This window comes from Haliotis rufescens, unplaced genomic scaffold (genome assembly GCF_023055435.1).
Source record: "Haliotis rufescens isolate VD_foot unplaced genomic scaffold, xgHalRufe1.0.p SCAF_90, whole genome shotgun sequence".
Classification (NCBI taxonomy): Eukaryota; Metazoa; Mollusca; class Gastropoda; order Lepetellida; family Haliotidae; genus Haliotis; species Haliotis rufescens.
Window position 1 is genome coordinate 390,356 of NW_025964384.1, and position 20,621 is coordinate 410,976.

Here is a 20,621-nt window from a genome sequence, read left to right on the forward strand (position 1 = left end):
TGGAGAATAGCTCTCATGGCGTAAAAGTCATGTATGTGAAAAAGTTCGAATCGCTGATGTATTTATAGTTCGGCCTCAAGTCATGATTTTTTATGCAATTGCGCCAATATTTTCCATGAGGGTCGACCATGTAAGAATGCATCCACACACTAAATGTTTTAGTTCTGAAACTAATGCTTTTGAAAATAGCTCTCATGGCGTAAAAGTCATGCATGTGAAAAAGTTCGAATCGCTGATGTATTTATAGTTCGGCCTCAAGTCATGATTTTTTATGCAATTGCGCCAATAATTTTCATGAGGGTTGACCATGTAAGAATGCATCCGAAACACCAAATGTTTTAGTTCTGAAACTAATACTTTGGAGAATAGCTCTCATGGCGTAAAAGTCATGCATGTGAAAAAGTTCGATATCGCTGATGTATTTATAGTTCGGCCTCAAGTCATGATTTTTTATGCAATTGCGCCAATATTTTTCATGAGGGTCGACCATGTAAGAATGCATCCACACACCAAATGTTTTAGTTCTGAAACTAATGCTTTGGAGAATAGCTCTCATGGCGTAAAAGTCATGCATGTGAAAAAAATCGAATCGCTGATGTATTTATAGTTCGGCCTCAAGTCATGATTTTTATGCAATTGCGCCAATATTTTCCATGAGGGTCGACCATGTAAGAATGCATCCACACACCAAATGTTTTAGTTCTGAAACTAATACTTTGGAGAATAGCTCTCATGGCGTAAAAGTCATGTATGTGAACAAATTCGAATCGCTGATGTATTTATAGTTCGGCCTCAAGTCATGATTTTTTATGCAATTGCGCCAATATTTTTCATGAGGGTCGACTATGTAAGAATGCATCCGAAACACCAAATGTTTTAGTTCTGAAACTAATACTTTGGAGAATAGCTCTCATGGCGTAAAAGTCATGTATGTGAAAAAATTCGAATCGCTGATGTATTTATAGTTCGGCCTCAAGTCATGATTTTTTATGCAATTGCGCCAATATTTTCCATGAGGGTCGACCATGTAAGAATGCATCCACACACCAAATGTTTTAGTTCTGAAACTAATGCTTTTGAAAATAGCTCTCATGGCGTAAAAGTCATGCATGTGAAAAAATTCGAATCGCTGATGTATTTATAGTTCGGCCTCAAGTCATGATTTTTTATGCAATTGCGCCAATATTTTTCATGAGGGTCGACCATGTAAGAATACATCCACACACCAAATGTTTTAGTTCTGAAACTAATGCTTTGGAGAATAGCTCTCATGGCGTAAAAGTCATGCATGTGAAAAAAATCGAATCGCTGATGTATTTATAGTTCGGCCTCAAGTTATGATTTTTTATGCAATTGCGCCAATATTTTTCATGAGGGTCGACCATGTAAGAATGCATCCACACACCAAATGTTTTAGTTCTGAAACTAATACTTTGGAGAATAGCTCTCATGGCGTAAAAGTCATGTATGTGAAAAAGTTCGATATCGCTGATGTATTTATAGTTCGGCCTCAAGTCATGATTTTTTATGCAATTGCGCCAATATTTTTCATCAGGGTCGACCATGTAAGAATGCATCCACACACCAAAGGTTTTAGTTCTGAAACTAATACTTTGGAGAATAGCTCTCATGGCGTAAAAGTCATGTATGTGAAAAAGTTCGAATCGCTGATGTATTTATAGTTCGGCCTCAAGTCATGATTTTTTATGCAATTGCGCCAATATTTTCCATGAGGGTCGACCATGTAAGAATGCATCCACACACTAAATGTTTTAGTTCTGAAACTAATGCTTTTGAAAATAGCTCTCATGGCGTAAAAGTCATGCATGTGAAAAAGTTCGAATCGCTGATGTATTTATAGTTCGGCCTCAAGTCATGATTTTTTATGCAATTGCGCCAATAATTTTCATGAGGGTCGACCATGTAAGAATGCATCCGAAACACCAAAGGTTTTAGTTCTGAAACTAATACTTTGGAGAATAGCTCTCATGGCGTAAAAGTCATGCATGTGAAAAAGTTCGATATCGCTGATGTATTTATAGTTCGGCCTCAAATCATGATTTTTTATGCAATTGCGCCAATATTTTTCATGAGGGTCGACCATGTAAGAATGCATCCACACACCAAATGTTTTAGTTCTGAAACTAATGCTTTGGAGAATAGCTCTCATGGCGTAAAAGTCATGCATGTGAAAAAAATCGAATCGCTGATGTATTTATAGTTCGGCCTCAAGTCATGATTTTTATGCAATTGCGCCAATATTTTTCATCAGGGTCGACCATGTAAGAATGCATCCACACACCAAATGTTTTAGTTCTGAAACTAATACTTTGGAGAATAGCTCTCATGGCGTAAAAGTCATGTATGTGAACAAATTCGAATCGCTGATGTATTTATAGTTCGGCCTCAAGTCATGATTTTTTATGCAATTGCGCCAATATTTTTCATGAGGGTCGACTATGTAAGAATGCATCCGAAACACCAAATGTTTTAGTTCTGAAACTAATACTTTGGAGAATAGCTCTCATTGCGTAAAAGTCATGTATGTGAAAAAATTCGAATCGCTGATGTATTTATAGTTCGGCCTCAAGTCATGATTTTTTATGCAATTGCGCCAATATTTTTCATGAGGGTCGACCATGTAAGAATGCATCCACACACCAAATGTTTTAGTTCTGAAACTAATGCTTTGGAGAATAGCTCTCATGGCGTAAAAGTCATGCATGTGAAAAAAATCGAATCGCTGATGTATTTATAGTTCGGCCTCAAGTCATGATTTTTATGCAATTGCGCCAATATTTTTCATCAGGGTCGACCATGTAAGAATGCATCCACACACCAAATGTTTTAGTTCTGAAACTAATACTTTGGAGAATAGCTCTCATTGCGTAAAAGTCATGTATGTGAAAAAATTCGAATCGCTGATGTATTTATAGTTCGGCCTCAAGTCATGATTTTTTATGCAATTGCGCCAATATTTTCCATGAGGGTCGACCATGTAAGAATGCATCCACACACCAAATGTTTTAGTTCTGAAACTAATGCTTTTGAAAATAGCTCTCATGGCGTAAAAGTCATGCATGTGAAAAAATTCGAATCGCTGATGTATTTATAGTTCGGCCTCAAGTCATGATTTTTTATGCAATTGCGCCAATATTTTTCATGAGGGTCGACCATGTAAGAATACATCCACACACCAAATGTTTTAGTTCTGAAACTAATGCTTTGGAGAATAGCTCTCATGGCGTAAAAGTCATGCATGTGAAAAAAATCGAATCGCTGATGTATTTATAGTTCGGCCTCAAGTTATGATTTTGTATGCAATTGCGCCAATATTTTTCATGAGGGTCGACCATGTAAGAATGCATCCACACACCAAATGTTTTAGTTCTGAAACTAATACTTTGGAGAATAGCTCTCATGGCGTAAAAGTCATGTATGTGAACAAATTCGAATCGCTGATGTATTTATAGTTCGGCCTCAAGTCATGATTTTTTATGCAATTGCGCCAATAATTTTCATGAGGGTCGACCATGTAAGAATGCATCCGAAACACCAAATGTTTTAGTTCTGAAACTAATACTTTGGAGAATAGCTCTCATGGCGTAAAAGTCATGTATGTGAAAAAATTCGAATCGCTGATGTATTTATAGTTCGGCCTCAAGTCATGATTTTTTATGCAATTGCGCCAATATTTTCCATGAGGGTCGACCATGTAAGAATGCATCCACACACCAAATGTTTTAGTTCTGAAACTAATGCTTTTGAAAATAGCTCTCATGGCGTAAAAGTCATGCATGTGAAAAAAATCGAATCGCTGATGTATTTATAGTTCGGCCTCAAGTCATGATTTTTTATGCAATTGCGCCAATATTTTTCATGAGGGTCGACCATGTAAGAATACATCCACACACCAAATGTTTTAGTTCTGAAACTAATACTTTGGAGAATAACTCTCATGGCGTAAAAGTCATGCATGTGAAAAAGTTCGATATCGCTGATGTATTTATAGTTCGGCCTCAAGTCATGATTTTTTATGCAATTGCGCCAATATTTTTCATGAGGGTCGACCATGTAAGAATGCATCCACACACCAAATGTTTTAGTTCTGAAACTAATACTTTGGAGAATAGCTCTCATGGCGTAAAAGTCATGCATGTGAAAAAGTTCGAATCGCTGATGTATTTATAGTTCGGCCTCAAGTCATGATTTTTTATGCAATTGCGCCAATATTTTTCATGAGGGTCGACCATGTAAGAATGCATCCACACACCAAAGGTTTTAGTTCTGAAACTAATACTTTGGAGAATAGCTCTCATGGCGTTAAAGTCATGCATGTGAAAAAGTTCGAATCGCTGATGTATTTATAGTTCGGCCTCAAGTCATGATTGTTTATGCAATTGCGCCAATATTTTTCATGAGGGTCGACCATGTAAGAATGCATCCGAAACACCTAATGTTTTAGTTCTGAAACTAATACTTTGGAGAATAGCTCTCATGGCGTAAAAGTCATGCATGTGAAAAAGTTCGAATCGCTGATGTATTTATAGTTCGGCCTCAAGTCATGATTTTTTATGCAATTGCGCCAATAGTTTTCATGAGGGTCGACCATGTAAGAATGCATCCGAAACACCAAATGTTTTAGTTCTGAAACTAATACTTTGGAGAATAGGTCTCATGGCGTTAAAGTCATGTATGTGAAAAAAATCGAATCGCTGATGTATTTATAGTTCGGCCTCAAGTCATGATTTTTTATGCAATTGCGCCAATATTTTTCATGAGGGTCGACCATGTAAGAATGCATCCACACACCAAATGTTTTAGTTCTGAAACGAATGCTTTTGAAAATAGCTCTCATGGCGTAAAAGTCATGCATGTGGAAAAAATCGAATCGCTGATGTATTTATAGTTCGGCCTCAAGTCATGATTTTTTATGCAATTGCGCCAATAATTTTCATGAGGGTCGACCATGTAAGAATGCATCCGAAACACCAAATGTTTTAGTTCTGAAACTAATACTTTGGAGAATAGCTCTCATGGCGTAAAAGTCATGTATGTGAAAAAATTCGAATCGCTGATGTATTTATAGTTCGGCCTCAAGTCATGATTTTTTATGCAATTGCGCCAATATTGTCCATGAGGGTCGACCATGTAAGAATGCATCCACACACCAAATGTTTTAGTTCTGAAACTAATGCTTTTGAAAATAGCTCTCATGGCGTAAAAGTCATGCATGTGAAAAAATTCGAATCGCTGATGTATTTATAGTTCGGCCTCAAGTCATGATTTTTTATGCAATTGCGCCAATATTTTTCATGAGGGTCGACCATGTAAGAATACATCCACACACCAAATGTTTTAGTTCTGAAACTAATACTTTGGAGAATAACTCTCATGGCGTAAAAGTCATGCATGTGAAAAAGTTCGAATCGCTGATGTATTTATAGTTCGGCCTCAAGTCATGATTTTTTATGCAATTGCGCCAATAGTTTTCATGAGGGTCGACCATGTAAGAATGCATCCGAAACACCAAATGTTTTAGTTCTGAAACTAATACTTTGGAGAATAGCTCTCATGGCGTGAAAGTCATGTATGTGAAAAAAATCGAATCGCTGATGTATTTATAGTTCGGCCTCAAGTCATGATTTGTTATGCAATTGCGCCAATATTTTTCATCAGGTTCGACCATGTAAGAATGCATCCACACACTAAATGTTTTAGTTCTGAAACTAATGCTTTTGAAAATAGCTCTCATGGCGTAAAAGACATGCATGTGAAAAAATTCGAATCGCTGATGTATTTATAGTTCGGCCTCAAGTCATGATTTTTTATGCAATTGCGCCAATATTTTTCATGAGGGTCTACCATGTAAGAATGCATCCGAAACACCAAATGTTTTAGTTCTGAAACTAATAATTTGGAGAATAACTCTCATGGCGTAAAAGTCATGCATGTGAAAAAGTTCGATATCGCTGATGTATTTATAGTTCGGCCTCAAGTCATGATTTTTTATGCAATTGCGCCAATATTTTTCATCAGGGTCGACCATGTAAGAATGCATCCACACACCAAAGGTTTTAGTTCTGAAACTAATACTTTGGAGAATAGCTCTCATGGCGTAAAAGTCATGTATGTGAAAAAGTTCGAATCGCTGATGTATTTATAGTTCGGCCTCAAGTCATGATTTTTTATGCAATTGCGCCAATATTTTCCATGAGGGTCGACCATGTAAGAATGCATCCACACCCTAAATGTTTTAGTTCTGAAACTAATGCTTTTGAAAATAGCTCTCATGGCGTAAAAGTCATGCATGTGAAAAAGTTCGAATCGCTGATGTATTTATAGTTCGGCCTCAAGTCATGATTTTTTATGCAATTGCGCCAATAATTTTCATGAGGGTCGACCATGTAAGAATGCATCCGAAACACCAAAGGTTTTAGTTCTGAAACTAATACTTTGGAGAATAGCTCTCATGGCGTAAAAGTCATGCACGTGAAAAAGTTCGATATCGCTGATGTATTTATAGTTCGGCCTCAAATCATGATTTTTTATGCAATTGCGCCAATATTTTTCATGAGGGTCGACCATGTAAGAATGCATCCACACACCAAATGTTTTAGTTCTGAAACTAATGCTTTGGAGAATAGCTCTCATGGCGTAAAAGTCATGCATGTGAAAAAAATCGAATCGCTGATGTATTTATAGTTCGGCCTCAAGTCATGATTTTTATGCAATTGCGCCAATATTTTTCATCAGGGTCGACCATGTAAGAATGCATCCACACACCAAATGTTTTAGTTCTGAAACTAATGCTTTGGAGAATAGCTCTCATGGCGTAAAAGTCATGCATGTGAAAAAAATCGAATCGCTGATGTATTTATAGTTCGGCCTCAAGTTATGATTTTTTATGCAATTGCGCCAATATTTTTCATGAGGGTCGACCATGTAAGAATGCATCCACACACCAAATGTTTTAGTTCTGAAACTAATACTTTGGAGAATAGCTCTCATGGCGTAAAAGTCATGTATGTGAACAAATTCGAATCGCTGATGTATTTATAGTTCGGCCTCAAGTCATGATTTTTTATGCAATTGCGCCAATAATTTTCATGAGGGTCGACCATGTAAGAATGCATCCGAAACACCAAATGTTTTAGTTCTGAAACTAATACTTTGGAGAATAGCTCTCATTGCGTAAAAGTCATGTATGTGAAAAAATTCGAATCGCTGATGTATTTATAGTTCGGCCTCAAGTCATGATTTTTTATGCAATTGCGCCAATATTTTCCATGAGGGTCGACCATGTAAGAATGCATCCACACACCAAATGTTTTAGTTCTGAAACTAATGCTTTTGAAAATAGCTCTCATGGCGTAAAAGTCATGCATGTGAAAAAAATCGAATCGCTGATGTATTTATAGTTCGGCCTCAAGTCATGATTTTTTATGCAATTGCGCCAATATTTTTCATGAGGGTCGACCATGTAAGAATACATCCACACACCAAATGTTTTAGTTCTGAAACTAATACTTTGGAGAATAACTCTCATGGCGTAAAAGTCATGCATGTGAAAAAGTTCGATATCGCTGATGTATTTATAGTTCGGCCTCAAGTCATGATTTTTTATGCAATTGCGCCAATATTTTTCATGAGGGTCGACCATGTAAGAATGCATCCACACACCAAATGTTTTAGTTCTGAAACTAATACTTTGGAGAATAGCTCTCATGGCGTAAAAGTCATGCATGTGAAAAAGTTCGAATCGCTGATGTATTTATAGTTCGGCCTCAAGTCATGATTTTTTATGCAATTGCGCCAATATTTTTCATGAGGGTCGACCATGTAAGAATGCATCCACACACCAAAGGTTTTAGTTCTGAAACTAATACTTTGGAGAATAGCTCTCATGGCGTTAAAGTCATGCATGTGAAAAAGTTCGAATCGCTGATGTATTTATAGTTCGGCCTCAAGTCATGATTGTTTATGCAATTGCGCCAATATTTTTCATGAGGGTCGACCATGTAAGAATGCATCCGAAACACCTAATGTTTTAGTTCTGAAACTAATACTTTGGAGAATAGCTCTCATGGCGTAAAAGTCATGCATGTGAAAAAGTTCGAATCGCTGATGTATTTATAGTTCGGCCTCAAGTCATGATTTTTTATGCAATTGCGCCAATAGTTTTCATGAGGGTCGACCATGTAAGAATGCATCCGAAACACCAAATGTTTTAGTTCTGAAACTAATACTTTGGAGAATAGGTCTCATGGCGTTAAAGTCATGTATGTGAAAAAAATCGAATCGCTGATGTATTTATAGTTCGGCCTCAAGTCATGATTTTTTATGCAATTGCGCCAATATTTTTCATGAGGGTCGACCATGTAAGAATGCATCCACACACCAAATGTTTTAGTTCTGAAACGAATGCTTTTGAAAATAGCTCTCATGGCGTAAAAGTCATGCATGTGGAAAAAATCGAATCGCTGATGTATTTATAGTTCGGCCTCAAGTCATGATTTTTTATGCAATTGCGCCAATAATTTTCATGAGGGTCGACCATGTAAGAATGCATCCGAAACACCAAATGTTTTAGTTCTGAAACTAATACTTTGGAGAATAGCTCTCATGGCGTAAAAGTCATGTATGTGAAAAAATTCGAATCGCTGATGTATTTATAGTTCGGCCTCAAGTCATGATTTTTTATGCAATTGCGCCAATATTGTCCATGAGGGTCGACCATGTAAGAATGCATCCACACACCAAATGTTTTAGTTCTGAAACTAATGCTTTTGAAAATAGCTCTCATGGCGTAAAAGTCATGCATGTGAAAAAATTCGAATCGCTGATGTATTTATAGTTCGGCCTCAAGTCATGATTTTTTATGCAATTGCGCCAATATTTTTCATGAGGGTCGACCATGTAAGAATACATCCACACACCAAATGTTTTAGTTCTGAAACTAATACTTTGGAGAATAACTCTCATGGCGTAAAAGTCATGCATGTGAAAAAGTTCGAATCGCTGATGTATTTATAGTTCGGCCTCAAGTCATGATTTTTTATGCAATTGCGCCAATAGTTTTCATGAGGGTCGACCATGTAAGAATGCATCCGAAACACCAAATGTTTTAGTTCTGAAACTAATACTTTGGAGAATAGCTCTCATGGCGTGAAAGTCATGTATGTGAAAAAAATCGAATCGCTGATGTATTTATAGTTCGGCCTCAAGTCATGATTTGTTATGCAATTGCGCCAATATTTTTCATCAGGTTCGACCATGTAAGAATGCATCCACACACTAAATGTTTTAGTTCTGAAACTAATGCTTTTGAAAATAGCTCTCATGGCGTAAAAGACATGCATGTGAAAAAATTCGAATCGCTGATGTATTTATAGTTCGGCCTCAAGTCATGATTTTTTATGCAATTGCGCCAATATTTTTCATGAGGGTCTACCATGTAAGAATGCATCCGAAACACCAAATGTTTTAGTTCTGAAACTAATAATTTGGAGAATAACTCTCATGGCGTAAAAGTCATGCATGTGAAAAAGTTCGATATCGCTGATGTATTTATAGTTCGGCCTCAAGTCATGATTTTTTATGCAATTGCGCCAATATTTTTCATCAGGGTCGACCATGTAAGAATGCATCCACACACCAAAGGTTTTAGTTCTGAAACTAATACTTTGGAGAATAGCTCTCATGGCGTAAAAGTCATGTATGTGAAAAAGTTCGAATCGCTGATGTATTTATAGTTCGGCCTCAAGTCATGATTTTTTATGCAATTGCGCCAATATTTTCCATGAGGGTCGACCATGTAAGAATGCATCCACACCCTAAATGTTTTAGTTCTGAAACTAATGCTTTTGAAAATAGCTCTCATGGCGTAAAAGTCATGCATGTGAAAAAGTTCGAATCGCTGATGTATTTATAGTTCGGCCTCAAGTCATGATTTTTTATGCAATTGCGCCAATAATTTTCATGAGGGTCGACCATGTAAGAATGCATCCGAAACACCAAAGGTTTTAGTTCTGAAACTAATACTTTGGAGAATAGCTCTCATGGCGTAAAAGTCATGCACGTGAAAAAGTTCGATATCGCTGATGTATTTATAGTTCGGCCTCAAATCATGATTTTTTATGCAATTGCGCCAATATTTTTCATGAGGGTCGACCATGTAAGAATGCATCCACACACCAAATGTTTTAGTTCTGAAACTAATGCTTTGGAGAATAGCTCTCATGGCGTAAAAGTCATGCATGTGAAAAAAATCGAATCGCTGATGTATTTATAGTTCGGCCTCAAGTCATGATTTTTATGCAATTGCGCCAATATTTTTCATCAGGGTCGACCATGTAAGAATGCATCCACACACCAAATGTTTTAGTTCTGAAACTAATGCTTTGGAGAATAGCTCTCATGGCGTAAAAGTCATGCATGTGAAAAAAATCGAATCGCTGATGTATTTATAGTTCGGCCTCAAGTTATGATTTTTTATGCAATTGCGCCAATATTTTTCATGAGGGTCGACCATGTAAGAATGCATCCACACACCAAATGTTTTAGTTCTGAAACTAATACTTTGGAGAATAGCTCTCATGGCGTAAAAGTCATGTATGTGAACAAATTCGAATCGCTGATGTATTTATAGTTCGGCCTCAAGTCATGATTTTTTATGCAATTGCGCCAATAATTTTCATGAGGGTCGACCATGTAAGAATGCATCCGAAACACCAAATGTTTTAGTTCTGAAACTAATACTTTGGAGAATAGCTCTCATTGCGTAAAAGTCATGTATGTGAAAAAATTCGAATCGCTGATGTATTTATAGTTCGGCCTCAAGTCATGATTTTTTATGCAATTGCGCCAATATTTTCCATGAGGGTCGACCATGTAAGAATGCATCCACACACCAAATGTTTTAGTTCTGAAACTAATGCTTTTGAAAATAGCTCTCATGGCGTAAAAGTCATGCATGTGAAAAAAATCGAATCGCTGATGTATTTATAGTTCGGCCTCAAGTCATGATTTTTTATGCAATTGCGCCAATATTTTTCATGAGGGTCGACCATGTAAGAATACATCCACACACCAAATGTTTTAGTTCTGAAACTAATACTTTGGAGAATAACTCTCATGGCGTAAAAGTCATGCATGTGAAAAAGTTCGATATCGCTGATGTATTTATAGTTCGGCCTCAAGTCATGATTTTTTATGCAATTGCGCCAATATTTTTCATGAGGGTCGACCATGTAAGAATGCATCCACACACCAAATGTTTTAGTTCTGAAACTAATACTTTGGAGAATAGCTCTCATGGCGTAAAAGTCATGCATGTGAAAAAGTTCGAATCGCTGATGTATTTATAGTTCGGCCTCAAGTCATGATTTTTTATGCAATTGCGCCAATATTTTTCATGAGGGTCGACCATGTAAGAATGCATCCACACACCAAAGGTTTTAGTTCTGAAACTAATACTTTGGAGAATAGCTCTCATGGCGTAAAAGTCATGCATGTGAAAAAGTTCGAATCGCTGATGTATTTATAGTTCGGCCTCAAGTCATGATTGTTTATGCAATTGCGCCAATATTTTTCATGAGGGTCGACCATGTAAGAATGCATCCGAAACACCTAATGTTTTAGTTCTGAAACTAATACTTTGGAGAATAGCTCTCCTGGCGTAAAAGTCATGCATGTGAAAAAGTTCGAATCGCTGATGTATTTATAGTTCGGCCTCAAGTCATGATTTTTTATGCAATTGCGCCAATAGTTTTCATGAGGGTCGACCATGTAAGAATGCATCCGAAACACCAAATGTTTTAGTTCTGAAACTAATACTTTGGAGAATAGCTCTCATGGCGTTAAAGTCATGTATGTGAAAAAAATCGAATCGCTGATGTATTTATAGTTCGGCCTCAAGTCATGATTTTTTATGCAATTGCGCCAATATTTTTCATGAGGGTCGACCATGTAAGAATGCATCCACACACCAAATGTTTTAGTTCTGAAACGAATGCTTTTGAAAATAGCTCTCATGGCGTAAAAGTCATGTATGTGGAAAAAATCGAATCGCTGATGTATTTATAGTTCGGCCTCAAGTCATGATTTTTTATGCAATTGCGCCAATATTTTTCATGAGGGTCGACCATGTAAGAATGCATCCACGCACCAAAGGTTTTAGTTCTGAAACTAATACTTTGGAGAATAGCTCTCATGGCGTATAAAAGTCATGCATGGGAAAAAAATCTAATCGCTGATGTATTTATAGTTCGGCCTCAAGTCATGATTTTTTATGCAATTGCGCCAATATTTTTCATGAGGGTCGACCATGTAAGAATGCATCCACACACCAAGTGTTTTAGTTCTGAAACTAATACTTTGGAGAATAGCTCTCATGGCGTAAAAGTCATGTATGTGAACAAATTCGAATCGCTGATGTATTTATAGTTCGGCCTCAAGTCATGATTTTTTATGCAATTGCGCCAATATTTTTCATGAGGGTCGACTATGTAAGAATGCATCCGAAACACCAAATGTTTTAGTTCTGAAACTAATACTTTGGAGAATAGCTCTCATGGCGTAAAAGTCATGTATGTGAAAAAATTCGAATCGCTGATGTATTTATAGTTCGGCCTCAAGTCATGATTTTTTATGCAATTGCGCCAATATTTTCCATGAGGGTCGACCATGTAAGAATGCATCCACACACCAAATGTTTTAGTTCTGAAACTAATGCTTTTGAAAATAGCTCTCATGGCGTAAAAGTCATGCATGTGAAAAAATTCGAATCGCTGATGTATTTATAGTTCGGCCTCAAGTCATGATTTTTTATGCAATTGCGCCAATATTTTTCATGAGGGTCGACCATGTAAGAATGCATCCACACACCAAATGTTTTAGTTCTGAAACTGATACTTTGGAGAATAACTCTCATGGCGTAAAAGTCATGCATGTGAAAAAGTTCGATATCGCTGATGTATTTATAGTTCGGCCTCAAGTCATGATTTTTTATGCAATTGCGCCAATATTTTTCATGAGGGTCGACCATGTAAGAATGCATCCACACACCAAAGGTTTTAGTTCTGAAACTAATACTTTGGAGAATAGCTCTCATGGCGTTAAAGTCATGTATGTGAAAAAGTTCGAATCGCTGATGTATTTATAGTTCGGCCTCAAGTCATGATTTTTTATGCAATTGCGCCAATATTTTTCATGAGGGTTGACCATGTAAGAATGCATCCACACACCAAAGGTTTTAGTTCTGAAACTAATACTTTGGAGAATAGCTCTCATGGCGTAAAAGTCATGTATGTGAAAAAAATCGAATCGCTGATGTATTTATAGTTCGGCCTCAAGTCATGATATTTTATGAAATTGCGCCATTATTTTTCATGAGGGTCGACCATGTAAGAATGCATCCACACACCAAATGTTTTAGTTCTGAAACTAATACTTTGGAGAATAGCTCTTATGGCGTAAAAGTCATGTATGTGAATAAATTCGAATCGCTGATGTATTTATCGTTCGGCCTCAAGTCATGATTTTTTATGCAATTGCGCCAATATTTTTCATGAGGGTCGACCATGTAAGAATGCATCCACACACTAAATGTTTTAGTTCTGAAACTAATGCTTTTGAAAATAGCTCTCATGGCGTAAAAGACATGCATGTGAAAAAATTCGAATCGCTGATGTATTTATAGTTCGGCCTCAAGTCATGATTTTTTATGCAATTGCGCCAATATTTTTCATGAGGGTCGACCATGTAAGAATGCATCCGAAACACCAAATGTTTTAGTTCTGAAACTAATAATTTGGAGAATAACTCTCATGGCGTAAAAGTCATGCATGTGAAAAAGTTCGATATCGCTGATGTATTTATAGTTCGGCCTCAAGTCATGATTTTTTATGCAATTGCGCCAATATTTTTCATGAGGGTCGACCATGTAAGAATGCATCCACACACCAAAGGTTTTAGTTCTGAAACTAATACTTTGGAGAATAGCTCTCATGGCGTAAAAGTCATGTATGTGAAAAAGTTCGAATCGCTGATGTATTTATAGTTCGGCCTCAAGTCATGATTTTTTATGCAATTGCGCCAATATTTTCCATGAGGGTCGACCATGTAAGAATGCATCCACACACTAAATGTTTTAGTTCTGAAACTAATGCTTTTGAAAATAGCTCTCATGGCGTAAAAGTCATGCATGTGAAAAAGTTCGAATCGCTGATGTATTTATAGTTCGGCCTCAAGTCATGATTTTTTATGCAATTGCGCCAATAATTTTCATGAGGGTCGACCATGTAAGAATGCATCCGAAACACCAAATGTTTTAGTTCTGAAACTAATAATTTGGAGAATAGCTCTCATGGCGTAAAAGTCATGCATGTGAAAAAGTTCGATATCGCTGATGTATTTATAGTTCGGCCTCAAGTCATGATTTTTTATGCAATTGCGCCAATATTTTTCATGAGGGTCGACCATGTAAGAATGCATCCACACACCAAATGTTTTAGTTTTGAAACTAATACTTTGGAGAATAGCTCTCATGGCGTAAAAGTCATGTATGTGAAAAAAATCGAATCGCTGATGTATTTATAGTTTGGCCTCAAGTCATGATTTATATGCAATTGCGCCAATATTTTCCATGAGGGTCGACCATGTAAGAATGCATCCACACACCAAATGTTTTAGTTCTGAAACTAATACTTTGGAGAATAGCTCTCATGGCGTAAAAGTCATGTATGTGAACAAATTCGAATCGCTGATGTATTTATAGTTCGGCCTCAAGTCATGATTTTTTATGCAATTGCGCCAATATTTTTCATGAGGGTCGACCATGTAAGAATACATCCACACACCAAATGTTTTAGTTCTGAAACTAATACTTTGGAGAATAACTCTCATGGCGTAAAAGTCATGCATGTGAAAAAGTTCGATATCGCTGATGTATTTATAGTTCGGCCTCAAGTCATGATTTTTTATGCAATTGCGCCAATATTTTTCATCAGGGTCGACCATGTAAGAATGCATCCACACACCAAATGTTTTAGTTCTGAAACTAATACTTTGGAGAATAGCTCTCATGGCGTAAAAGTCATGTATGTGAAAAAGTTCGAATCGCTGATGTATTTATAGTTCGGCCTCAAGTCATGATTTTTTATGCAATTGCGCCAATATTTTTCATGAGGGTCGACCATGTAAGAATGCATCCACACACCAAATGTTTTAGTTCTGAAACTAATACTTTGGAGAATAGCTCTCATGGCGTAAAAGTCATGCATGTGAAAAAGTTCGAATCGCTGATGTATTTATAGTTCGGCCTCAAGTCATGATTGTTTATGCAATTGCGCCAATATTTTTCATGAGGGTCGACCATGTAAGAATGCATCCGAAACACCTAATGTTTTAGTTCTGAAACTAATACTTTCGAGAATAGCTCTCATGGCGTAAAAGTCATGCATGTGAAAAGTTCGAATCGCTGATGTATTTATAGTTCGGCCTCAAGTCATGATTTTTTATGCAATTGCGCCAATAGTTTTCATGAGGGTCGACCATGTAAGAATGCATCCGAAACACCAAATGTTTTAGTTCTGAAACTAATACTTTGGAGAATAGCTCTCATGGCGTTAAAGTCATGTATGTGAAAAAAATCGAATCGCTGATGTATTTATAGTTCGGCCTCAAGTCATGATTTTTTATGCAATTGCGCCAATATTTTTCATGAGGGTCGACCATGTAAGAATGCATCCACGCACCAAAGGTTTTAGTTCTGAAACTAATACTTTGGAGAATAGCTCTCATGGCGTATAAAAGTCATGCATGGGAAAAAAATCTAATCTCTGATGTATTTATAGTTCGGCCTCAAGTCATGATTTTTTATGCAATTGCGCCAATAATTTTCATGAGGGTCGACCATGTAAGAATGCATCCACACACCAAGTGTTTTAGTTCTGAAACTAATGCTTTGGAGAATAGCTCTCATGGCGTAAAAGTCATGTATGTGAACAAATTCGAATCGCTGATGTATTTATAGTTCGGCCTCAAGTCATGATTTTTTATGCAATTGCGCCAATATTTTTCATGAGGGTCGACCATGTAAGAATACATCCACACACCAAATGTTTTAGTTCTGAAACTAATACTTTGGAGAATAGCTCTCATGGCGTAAAAGTCATGCATGTGAAAAAGTTCGATATCGCTGATGTATTTATAGTTCGGCCTCAAGTCATGATTTTTTATGCAATTGCGCCAATATTTTTCATGAGGGTCGACCATGTAAGAATGCATCCACACACCAAAGGTTTTAGTTCTGAAACTAATACTTTGGAGAATAGCTCTCATGGCGTTAAAGTCATGTATGTGAAAAAGTTCGAATCGCTGATGTATTTATAGTTCGGCCTCAAGTCATGATATTTTATGCAATTGCGCCAATATTTTTCATGAGGGTTGACCATGTAAGAATGCATCCACACACCAAATGTTTTAGTTCTGAAACTAATACTTTGGAGAATAGCTCTTATGGCGTAAAAGTCATGTATGTGAACAAATTGGAATCGCTGATGTATTTATCGTTCGGCCTCAAGTCATGATTTTTTATGCAATTGCGCCAATATTTTTCATGAGGGTCGACTATGTAAGAATGCATCCGAAAAACCAAATGTTTTAGTTCTGAAACTAATACTTTGGAGAATAGCTCTCATTGCGTAAAAGTCATGTATGTGAAAAAATTCGAATCGCTGATGTATTTATAGTTCGGCCTCAAGTCATGATTTTTTATGCAATTGCGCCAATATTTTCCATGAGGGTCGACCATGTAAGAATGCATCCACACACCAAATGTTTTAGTTCTGAAACTAATGCTTTTGAAAATAGCTCTCATGGCGTAAAAGTCATGCATGTGAAAAAGTTCGAATCGCTGATGTATTTATAGTTCGGCCTCAAGTCATGATTTTTTATGCAATTGCGCCAATATTTTTCCATGAGGGTCGACCATGTAAGAATGCATCCACACACCAAAGGTTTTAGTTCTGAAACTAATACTTTGGAGAATAACTCTCATGGCGTAAAAGTCATGCATGTGAAAAAGTTCGATATCGCTGATGTATTTATAGTTCGGCCTCAAGTCATGATTTTTTATGCAATTGCGCCAATATTTTTCATGAGGGTCGACCATGTAAGAATGCATCCACACACCAAATGTTTTAGTTCTGAAACTAATACTTTGGAGAATAGCTCTCATGGCGTAAAAGTCATGTATGTGAAAAAGTTCGAATCGCTGATGTATTTATAGTTCGGCCTCAAGTCATGATTTTTTATGCAATTGCGCCAATATTTTTCATGAGGGTTGACCATGTAAGAATGCATCCACACACCAAATGTTTTAGTTCTGAAACTAATACTTTGGAGAATAGCTCTCATGGCGTAAAAGTCATGTATGTGAAAAAAATCGAATCGCTGATGTATTTATAGTTCAGCCTCAAGTCATGATTTTTTATGCAATTGCGCCAATATTTTTCATGAGGGTTGACCATGTAAGAATACATCCACACACGAAATGTTTTAGTTCTGAAACTAATACTTTGGAGAATAGCTCTCATGGCGTAAAAGTCATGTATGTGAACAAATTCGAATCGCTGATGTATTTATAGTTCGGCCTCAAGTCATGATTTTTTATGCAATTGCGCCAATAATTTTCATGAGGATCGACCATGTAAGAATGCATCCGAAACACCAATTGTTTTAGTTCTGAAACTAATACTTTGGAGAATAGCTCTCATGGCGTAAAAGTCATGTATGTGAACAAATTCGAATCGCTGATGTATTTATCGTTCGGCCTCAAGTCATGATTTTTTATGCAATTGCGCCAATATTTTTTATGAAGGTCGACCATGTAAGAATGCATCCACACACCAAATGTTTTAGTTCTGAAACTAATACTTTGGAGAATAGCTCTCATGGCGTAAAAGTCATGTATGTGAACAAATTCAAATCGCTGATGTATTTATAGTTCGGCCTCAAGTCATGATTTTTTATGCAATTGCGCCAATATTTTTCATGAGGGTCGACTATGTAAGAATGCATCCGAAAAACCAAATGTTTTAGTTCTGAAACTAATACTTTGGAGAATAGCTCTCATTGCGTAAAAGTCATGTATGTGAAAAAATTCGAATCGCTGATGTATTTATAGTTCGGCCTCAAGTCATGATTTTTTATGCAATTGCGCCAATATTTTCCATGAGGGTCGACCATGTAAGAATGCATCCACACACCAAATGTTTTAGTTCTGAAACTAATGCTTTTGAAAATAGCTCTCATGGCGTAAAAGTCATGCATGTGAAAAAGTTCGATATCGCTGATGTATTTATAGTTCGGCCTCAAGTCATGATTTTTTATGCAATTGCGCCAATATTTTTCATGAGGGTCGACCATGTAAGAATGCATCCACACACCAAATGTTTTAGTTCTGAAACTAATACTTTGGAGAATAGCTCTCATGGCGTAAAAGTCATGTATGTGAAAAAGTTCGAATCGCTGATGTATTTATAGTTCGGCCTCAAGTCATGATTTTTTATGCAATTGCGCCAATATTTTTCATCAGGGTCGACCATGTAAGAATGCATCCACACACCAAATGTTTTAGTTCTGAAACTAATACTTTGGAGAATAGCTCTCATGGCGTTAAAGTCATGTATGTGAAAAAAATCGAATCGCTGATGTATTTATAGTTCGGCCTCAAGTCATGATTTTTGATGCAATTGCGCCAATATTTTTCATGAGGGTCGACCATGTAAGAATGCATCCACACACCAAATGTTTTAGTTCTGAAACTAATGCTTTTGAAAATAGCTCGAATGGCGTAAAAGTCATGCATGTGGAAAAAATCGAATCGCTGATGTATTTATAGTTCGGCCTCAAGTCATGATTTTTTATGCAATTGCGCCAATATTTTTCATGAGGGTCGACCATGTAAGAATGCATCCGAAACACCTAATGTTTTAGTTCTGAAACTAATACTTTGGAGAATAGCTCTCATGGCGTAAAAGTCATGCATGTGAAAAAGTTCGAATCGCTGATGTATTTATAGTTCGGCCTCAAGTCATGATTTTTTATGCAATTGCGCCAATAGTTTTCATGAGGGTCGACCATGTAAGAATACATCCACACACCAAATGTTTTAGTTCTGAAACTAATACTTTGGAGAATAGCTCTCATGGCGTTAAAGTCATGTATATGAACAAAATCGAATCGCTGATGTATTTATAGTTCGGCCTCAAGTCATGATTTTTTATGCAATTGCGCCAATATTTTTCATGAGGGTCGACCATGTAAAAATGCATCCACACACCAAATGTTTTAGTTCTGAAACTAATGCTTTTGAAAATAGCTCGCATGGCGTAAAAGTCATGTATGTGAAAAAAATCGAATCGCTGATGTATTTATAGTTCGGCCTCAAGTCATGATTTTTTATGCAATTGCGCCAATATTTTTCATGAGGGTTGACCATGTAAGAATACATCCACGCACCAAATGTTTTAGTTCTGAAACTGATACTTTGGAGAATAACTCTCATGGCGTAAAAGTCATGCATGTGAAAAAGTTCGATATCGCTGATGTATTTATAGTTCGGCCTCAAGTCATGATTTTTTATGCAATTGCGCCAATATCTTTCATGAGGGTCGACCATGTAAGAATGCATCCACACACCAAAGGTTTTAGTTCTGAAACTAATACTTTGGAGAATAGCTCTCATGGCGTAAAAGTCATGTATGTGAAAAAAATCGAATCGCTGATGTATTTATAGTTCGGCCTCAAGTCATGATATTTTATGCAATTCCGCCAATATTTTTCATGAGGGTCGACCATGTAAGAATGCATCCACACACCAAATGTTTTAGTTCTGAAACTAATACTTTGGAGAATAGCTCTTATGGCGTAAAAGTCATGTATGTGAACAAATTCGAATCGCTGATGTATTTATAGTTCGGCCTCAAGTCATGATTTTTTATGCAATTGCGCCAATATTTTTCATGAGGGTCGACTATGTAAGAATGCATCCGAAACACCAAATGTTTTAGTTCTGAAATAATACTTTGGAGAATAGCTCTCATTGCGTAAAAGTCATGTATGTGAAAAAAATCGAATCGCTGATGTATTTATAGTTCGGCCTCAAGTCATGATTTTTTATGCAATTGCGCCAATATTTTCCATGAGGGTCGACCATGTAAGAATGCATCCACACACCAAATGTTTTAGTTCTGAAACTAATGCTTTTGAAAATAGCTCTCATGGCGTAAAAGTCATGCATGTGAAAAAGTTCGAATCGCTGATGTATGTATAGTTCGGCCTCAAGTCATGATTTTTTATGCAATTGCGCCAATATTTTTCCATGAGGGTCGACCATGTAAGAATGCATCCACACACCAAATGTTTTAGTTCTGAAACTAATACTTTGGAGAATAGCTCTCATGGCGTAAAAGTCATGCATGTGAAAAAGTTCGATATCGCTGATGTATTTATAGTTCGGCCTCAAGTCATGATTTTTTATGCAATTGCGCCAATATTTTTAATGAGGGTCGACCATGTAAGAATGCATCCACACACCAAATGTTTTAGTTCTG